Genomic DNA, 8,131 nt, shown 5'->3' with positions numbered 1-8,131 from the left:
ACGTAAGACACATGTAGTTAAAATCTTGCTCGGACGTACATGTGTCGGTGGTAACAAAGATTTTTTAATTTTTCAAAAAATTCTTGAGATTTAATGACTCTTTCATTGTATAACTTCAAACAATCTCTTGCAAAAATCTTTTTGACGATATCTTAAACAAGGTTTGCAAATCCCATGACTATTATCTTGCCAAAATCTTTTTGACGATATCTTTAACAAGGTTTGCGAATCCCATGACTATTTTTCTAAACCGCTCATCGAAAACAAAGTTAAATGGTTTATTGTCTTTAATACACATATGAGCTAATGATTTTCTACATTTTTCATGGAAAAAGCTATGAGATTCCAAAGAAGAAGCCCCCAAATGCCCTTGATTTTTAAAACACTATGTGGCCTTTTTTTTCAAATTGGTTTTTTTAAATAGATGAGGTTTTACATATGTTGTATAAATGATTGGCCATTGAAATCATCCCGTTCCTTTTTTTTTTTTTTTTCATCTTCTTGTTACAATATTTGCAATGTACTCCGTCCTTGCTCATTAAATCTGTGAAATGTTTCCATACAAAGGATTAATCCTTATTCTAATAAATGAATAGTTTTAATCTCTTTTGTCAAGTGTCACTCTAATACAACTTTTCACTAATATTATGTCATTTATCATGTAGATATATTAGGCAACTTATTTTAAAATTGAAATTTACATTTTTCTAATTATATGTTAAATTTGAAGTTATATAAAACTTTAAAAATTTGATATATTTCTTAATTAATAATTTATTTAAAATGATTTATTTAAAATAATTGATTAATAATTATAAATTTTTATTATGAAGTTTCAATTAATTTTATAACCCGTAGTTCCTATGGGTTATAAACTAGTATATATATATATATATATATATATATATATATATATATATATATATATATATATATATATATATATAGACAAAACTGCAAATTTGGTCCTTGTGGTTCGTAAAAAACTTTAGACAGGGTCCAAAAAGTTTTCGACTAGCATGGAAGGTCCAAAATCAAAACTTTTCCGTGGTTTTGGTCCTAAGAAACTTAAAAAGACTGTTATGCCCTTTTTTAATTTATTTCTTATATTTTTATATTTATTTTAATACTATTTTAATTAGAAAAAGACAAAAAAAAATAAAAAAAAATTATTTATCCTACTCCACCCTACCAGTGCCTCATCTCCTCCCATTCATTCTCTCTCTCTCTCTCTCTCTAGAATCGAAACTCCCAAGAACTCCAACTAAAAAATAATAATAATATTAATATTAATAATAATAATAATAATAATCGAAGCTTTTTTCTTCTTCTTAATCAAATCGACATGTGCAAGTATGAAGTCTGGTTCATTAGCAACCTATAAAAATATCGACCCCTTTTTCTCATTTTTTTTTTCTTTCTGATTTGCAGGTTTGAGAAAAGGAAAGAAGATGAACAGCTCTAGAGATGGTGATTTCGTGGTTGCAGGAAATGGGGGCCTAGAAAAGCTGGTGATGTTTTCTGGTGGGGATGAAACCTATGAATAGAGGTTGCTGGCGGTAGTTTATGATGACAGATTGATGCATTTTTCCCTCTCACAAAAATCCCACAAGTGTATGTATGTGTGTGTGTGTTCATCCGCCAAACTCGTCGTCTGCTTCTTCTTTTGTGTTTTTTCAGTGAACCACACAAGCTAGTAGAGTCATAGCTTCTTATACAAGGAAAAACAACGGTGCATTGATGGTCGGAGGCTCATGTTTGTCGGATCAGATTCAAGATCTCAAAACAAGTTCTCATATTCAAGATCCTAGAAACGATTCTTGATGATGGTTCTCATTCTCCGTCTTCATATTTCAATTATTGTTAACTGTGAATTTCCATAGAGTATGAATTTATGTTCAATGTAGGCATGTTATTCTTCTGAAGTTTGGGGTTGGAGCATTCTGAATTGTTTCCACTCTTGTGGGTTTGATTTGATTTTTGTATACTTTAAATGGGTGTTGAAAGGACTTTTTTTGGAATCGATAATCAAGGTGGGTTTTGGGGGAGAATAATGAAGGTGAGGAAGAAGAAGATGGTTGGAGAGAGAGAGAGAGAGAGAGAGAGAGAGAGAATGGGGGGTTTACCGTGGAGTGATAGGGTTGGGTGGGGTAGGATTTTATTTTTTATTATTTTCTAAATATTTATATATTTATTTTAATAAAAAAATAGAAAAAACAAATGAAAAGGGTAAAAGAATCATTTCAAACTGTTCAAGGACCAAAACCAAAGTAAATTCTTGATTTTGGACTTTCCATTCAAGTCGAAAACTTTTTGGACCCTATCCAAAGTTTTTTACAAACAACAAGGACCAAATTTGCAGTTTTGTCATATATATATATATATATATATATATATATATATATATATATATATATATATATATATATATATATATATATATATAGGTTCAGGTTCATTTGAGACCATGCTAATTTTGTGAGACCGTGAAACCAAATCTAAAAATAAGTTTAAAATGCAAAATAAAAGGAAAAATCCAAAAATTCTTTTTTTAATTATTATTTTTGGAACTTTAATTACCTAAAAAAATTAAAAAAAAAATACCGTTTTTTCTGAAAAATACGTGAAATATTCTAATAGAATATTACACTGTAAATATTCTAATGTGATTTTTAGAATGTTAGAATATTGTACTAGATTTGTCAGATATGTAGAATATTCTAATATTCTACTAGAATATGTAAAAAATGTATTTTATTTTATTTTATTTTTTTGGTATTTTTTTATTAGTTTTTTGGAAAATATAAATTCCAAAAATAATATTTGAAAAAAAAAATTCGAAAATTTTCAATTATGTTGCATTTTAAAAATGTTTTTTTTTTTATCTATTAAATGAGTGGTTAGGATTGCGTCTCACGGTCTCATAAAATTAGGTCGTCTCACATGAACCTAACTCTCTCTCTCTCTCTCTCTCTCTATATATATATATATATATATATATATATATATATATATATATATATATATATATATATATATATGTGTGTGTGTGTGTGTGTGTGTTTGGTTACGTTATCGCGAGAACCAAAAGATTTGCAAGAACCCGAAAACTTCTAATTCGTTCATCATTTTCAAAACAAAGACCGTCATTAGTCTCCAAATGACGTGTCTAAGTCATATCTAGTTTGAAAAAAGTTTTGACGATTTGTTTTTAAATGTGCATGTATGCACATTTGAATGTTTATATATATGTATTTATGCACAATTAGTGTTTTTTTCAACAGTTTTCAAAACTAACACAACAATTATACTCTACTATTAGCGTTTAGAAGAATCGCAACTTGAAAATAAAAAAAAAAACAAAAAAAAAACATAGATAACATAAATGTTTAAAAGTTCGTCAAAACTTTTTTTTGGAGCATGAATATCTCTTAGACGCAGTAGTAGGAGTCTAATGGTGATATTGGTTTTGAAAAATGATGAACGTAGTAACAGTTTTTGGGTTCTCACAAATCTTTTGGTTCTCAAAAGAATTTACCTATATATATATATATATATATATATATATAAACATTTTTTTATTAAAGACCCTTCGTGTGTTTCACGCAAACCTTTTTTTGGCGCGTGAAAAGAGTCTGGAAGCTCTTCCGTGAAGTTCAATCACCTGCTTGAAAGCTTCTCCACGGTTTCATGTCTTCCACCTCGCTACACATGTGCCTTTCTTGCGCAGATGCTTGGGAAGAGCTCTCATCCACCATCACCGATTCTCCCATCTCCCAATAAACCCTTCACATTTAATAATATTGTTCTCCCAAGATACCTCAGTCTCTCTCTCTCTCTCTCTCTCTCGATCTCGATCTCGACCTTCTCTCTTTCTCAGACCCTCACACCTTCTCCCAAACATCGATTATAGGCACTCGATTGTACATGTAGGTTTGAAAGATTACAAATTTTAGTTGGTAAATGATTCCATTTGTAGTTGGGGAAACTGTGATCGAATAGGAGAAACTATGAATGATGTTATGGGATTCCTGATATTGGGATTTCTCAAACCTTGATGTTATGGTATTCCTGATATTCGGATTTCTCAAACCTTTTCATTCACGTTTTTATTTTAATTTAGGGCTTCTTTCTTCTCTTCCTCTTTAACTGCTTCATTTAATTTATTTCAGTTCTTGATTTCATTTTGTTTTATTTTTTCAATAGGTCAAGAGAAACTATGTTGAAAACCGTTGGAAAGCTTTTGCTATGAAGGTTGAGATGCAAAATTTTGAGTGAAGAAAGTGTTCAAAGTAATTTTCTTTTGCCAACAGATGCTCTTTCTTGGAGACATTTGATAACGCCGGTCTACGCTATCAACATCGCCTCCTTCCACAAGCACCGTTCTTTTCCCCTCACTTTTTCTTTCTCTCTCAAGAAAACAGCCTCAAGATATCGGATTTCAATTTTGGAGCAAATCCCTATGTTAGCGTCGTTTCTCAATACATTTCTTCTTCCGTCATAAGGTAAAGATCAATCTCTAATCAAAATTGAGATACATCTAACAATTTGTAGTCGACTAAAGGTTGGATATTTTCAATATGTGAAATGCCTTTATTTTGATTATTTTATGTTCGGTTTTTATTTTCAAAATCCTAATTTTTCCTGAATGTATGGTCCTAACCATAATCTTTAATTCTCTCTTTTCCTTAATTGTAGAAAAGGACTGAAATTGGGTTTGTTCGGATTTACATTGATTTGAGAAATTTTTGTATTGATTAGGAGCAAGTGTGGGAGCAATGACCGATTCCCTTGACCTTTATTTGATGTATATTTGCAATGACTGTTGAAGATTGGTTTATCAAAAGTCTGAAATATTTCAACAAGAACCCTAATCCTCTCTATGTTAGCATCAGCTTTGAAGCATCACCTTGATGGTGAATGTGTTTGACATGGCCTTACTGTGACATATATCTTGGTTTTTCTTGTTAATATAACATATATTCTAATGATGCCATTATTGTATGTTATCATAAGATATTTTGTCGAATTTCTACTTTTGGTTTAATTTTGTAGGTTTTTAGGAGAAATATGATACAATGATGGAGTATGTAAAAAGCCATTAAGTATGGCTTAGATGGTTTCAAAAACATGACACGTATCTTTTATCATAAGAAGAAAAGATGGAAAGATGTTGGAATCTGCAAAAAGGAAAATGCAATGAGATGAATTTTAATTAATAGAAAAGAAGAGGAGTGGAATTCAAAAAGAAGAGGAACTGAATTGAGAAATAATTGCACTGCTATATAACAGAAATTCATAAAATAATCGGATAAATTGGTAAGATTTGGATTTTGGAAAATAATCTTTATGAAAAATTGTTTACTCTTTTGACTTTTTTGAGTTCACTAATCCTTGTTGGCACCAAAGTTTCCTATGCAAAAGTTTGGATTATGAATAACTTTAACAAACCTTCTCCTTCATTCATTACAGGTTTTCTGCTCATGAAACAATATATAACAATCGTGTTTTTAAATTATGATCATTTACACCTGATTTTTCAAACATTATGTCTAACTCGTTTCAGTTTTGGTAGGGAAATCATGTAATTTACCAACACAATAAATCATCAACATGATGTAGTTTTAAAATTTGGGAGCAGGTTGTCGTTCGACCCGTTTCCACAAATAGAATGTTAAATGCTAAAAGCTTCTGGAGGATACATGTTTTTTAGCAATTTTGGTCACTCAATTTTTAGCCAATTTTAGCCATGACTTTAGCATTTCTTTTATTTTGTTTACTATAAGGGGTTACATGTCTTTTTAGGATGTCCCACAAAAAAATTATAAAAAGATCCAAAGAAAGTGTTATAATGTTTTATATATTGCACCTAGCAATGGATACAATTATTAGAAAAACATTAACTCAAAATTCTGGAGAGGGAGGTGTGGCTATCCAATATCATGCCAAGAGTAATTTGGCTTCGAATCAACCGCATATGATTAATTTTAAGTTTTCTATCACATGACACTTGTTTTTCTTTTTCCTTAAAAGTTTAATTTTATGTTTTATTCTTCACATAAATGTAAGAAATACCCTCGTGCTTCCATTTATTTGTGTATTATAACATTTTATAGCATAAATATTAAAGAGTTGCTCACAATTGAGATGTATGTACCCAAATTTCTTATTTGGACATTGTACTTTGACAAATCCTTCCTATTATAACGTTGTAGTTTTTTCTTATTATCCTGTGTACTTAATATATCCAATAAGTTATAACATTCTACTTTTGTTTTCTAGTTACCCAAAATACCCTTCGTGGGTCGTGCTTAGCACGTGCCTAAGAAGTCCCTAGTAGATATATATGCACATTTGTGCTTTTACATGTAAAATATGCACATAATAACATCACTCGATTTTTAATTTTTTTTTTCAATGAATCACCTTCCATAGAAGAGTCTTAGCCTATTATGACTTTTTTTAATCGAAATTTTTTCTAAAATATGCATATATGCACAAACGTAATTTTGCATATTGGTGATGTACACATATGTACATATCTCTTTGTGCATGCACACACATTTATGTTTGTATATAGATACATATTTTCTTTTGTGCAAACATATTCACATTTATGTTTGTGTACACATGCACGTTTATGTTTGTGCACACACACACACACAATTCTTTATGTGCATACACACATTTCTATTGCTGCTACTAATGTTGTCATTATATTAATTTCAAGTCTTTCTTTCTTATTATTTTGTTTGCTTTGTTGATGAAAAAGTTAGTTTTTCGTTTAGTTGCCTCCCTCATCTCATTCCTGTCACTGAGCATCTTCATTAACATATGCAATGTCTCAACATATAGAAGTTCAAAGAATGTAAATCTTATTGTTCAAACATAAACTTTTCTCCAATAAATCTCTCTGTGACATTTCCATGAACACCTTGAACTGGTAGAAGGAAAAAGAGAGAAAGAGGAGAAAAACCAGAAAATTATGAGTATGCAGGAACACAGGTTGATCAAATAATCACATCGAAACATAATGAATCCAAAAATATCAATTTTCCTCTTATTGACATTTGCACAAGCACCTTGTGTGCACATTAATTAATTATTTTAAGAACATACCTTCATGGATCAGATTGGACTGTTTCTTCCTCGAAACCTATTTCAGAGCTTAGAAACCGAGACATAGTCAGTAGATGTATCTGCTAAAACTAGTTTAACACGAAAGGCTGATGAATCTGAATATATTTCTTTGAGAAATATTAGAAATTTGGAAACAGAATGTGTCGATCAATATGAACCATGTGTTTATATTCAATCAGAACATTTCCAAGTGGGGCCCGAGAGCTTAGGTAAGACAGATTCAGGTAGTAATCAAAATATTTTTCATTTAGAGGCTAAGGCGATGAGGATTTAGAAACAAAGGAAAAAGGAATAAGGACATGCCGATAGTAGCAGATGGATTGATTCACAGCCAAATCATCTTCAATAGAGTTGTATCCGTGGGAGGTGATGACGAACACTCGGGCATGTATTAGATTTGTTGAAAATTATGGATTCACCTTCAAATGATCTGCAAACTAGGGAGTGTTGATTGGAAGTTGTTGATCATAAGATAATTGAAAAATCAATGGGGAATTAGGAGAAATAACTTCATAATCGGTAACGGCAGAGGCAACCATGGATTCTGAGGTCCAGTCGTTGATTCATGGACCGATCGAGTGTGAGAGAGTGCAAATTAGTTGAGGCGACCATAGATTCCAGACGGTGATGGAGAGGTTTCTTTGTTCTTGTTTGTGTCGAGTTCATCCACACATGTTTCTTAATACAAAAGTATCCATTTTTTACCATTAAATCTCTTTTAGCTTTAATCATGTGTTATGTAGCTCTTCTTTAATTGTGTACCTATTTAATTGAAGGGTTGAAAATTTGATCATGTGATCTCAAAATAGATATTGATCTTATTAGAACTTTAATATATATATATATATATATATATATATATATATATATATATATATATATATATATATATATATATATATATATATATATGCGTGTGCGTGTGTAGAGGTTCATTTGAAACCATGCTAATTTTGTGAGATATGGGGACGCGATCCTAGCCACTCGTCTT

The 8,131-nt window shown here is 30.7% G+C and overlaps 2 long non-coding RNA genes across 2 annotated transcripts; one reads left to right on the top strand and one right to left on the bottom strand.

The window, feature by feature from the left end:
* Positions 1 to 364: 364 nt before the first annotated feature.
* Positions 365 to 7,884, bottom strand: LOC145159748 (uncharacterized). Its single transcript, XR_013737898.1, has 3 exons — positions 7,120 to 7,884; positions 3,612 to 6,940; positions 365 to 544 (listed from the first exon to the last, which is right to left on the bottom strand). It is a non-coding gene; the product is annotated as an uncharacterized LOC145159748 (long non-coding RNA).
* LOC145159747 (uncharacterized) lies at positions 3,930 to 4,846 on the top strand. The gene is made up of 3 exons (XR_013737897.1): positions 3,930 to 4,065; positions 4,207 to 4,505; positions 4,762 to 4,846. It is a non-coding gene; the product is annotated as an uncharacterized LOC145159747 (long non-coding RNA).
* Positions 7,885 to 8,131: the final 247 nt, after the last annotated feature.

This window comes from Lactuca virosa, chromosome 2 (genome assembly GCF_052849685.1).
Source record: "Lactuca virosa cultivar CGN04683 chromosome 2, Lactuca_virosa_CGN04683_v6, whole genome shotgun sequence".
NCBI classification, from domain to species: Eukaryota; Viridiplantae; Streptophyta; class Magnoliopsida; order Asterales; family Asteraceae; genus Lactuca; species Lactuca virosa.
The sequence above is the reverse complement of the archived record's forward strand: the minus strand, read 5'-3'. Positions and strand labels throughout refer to the sequence as shown.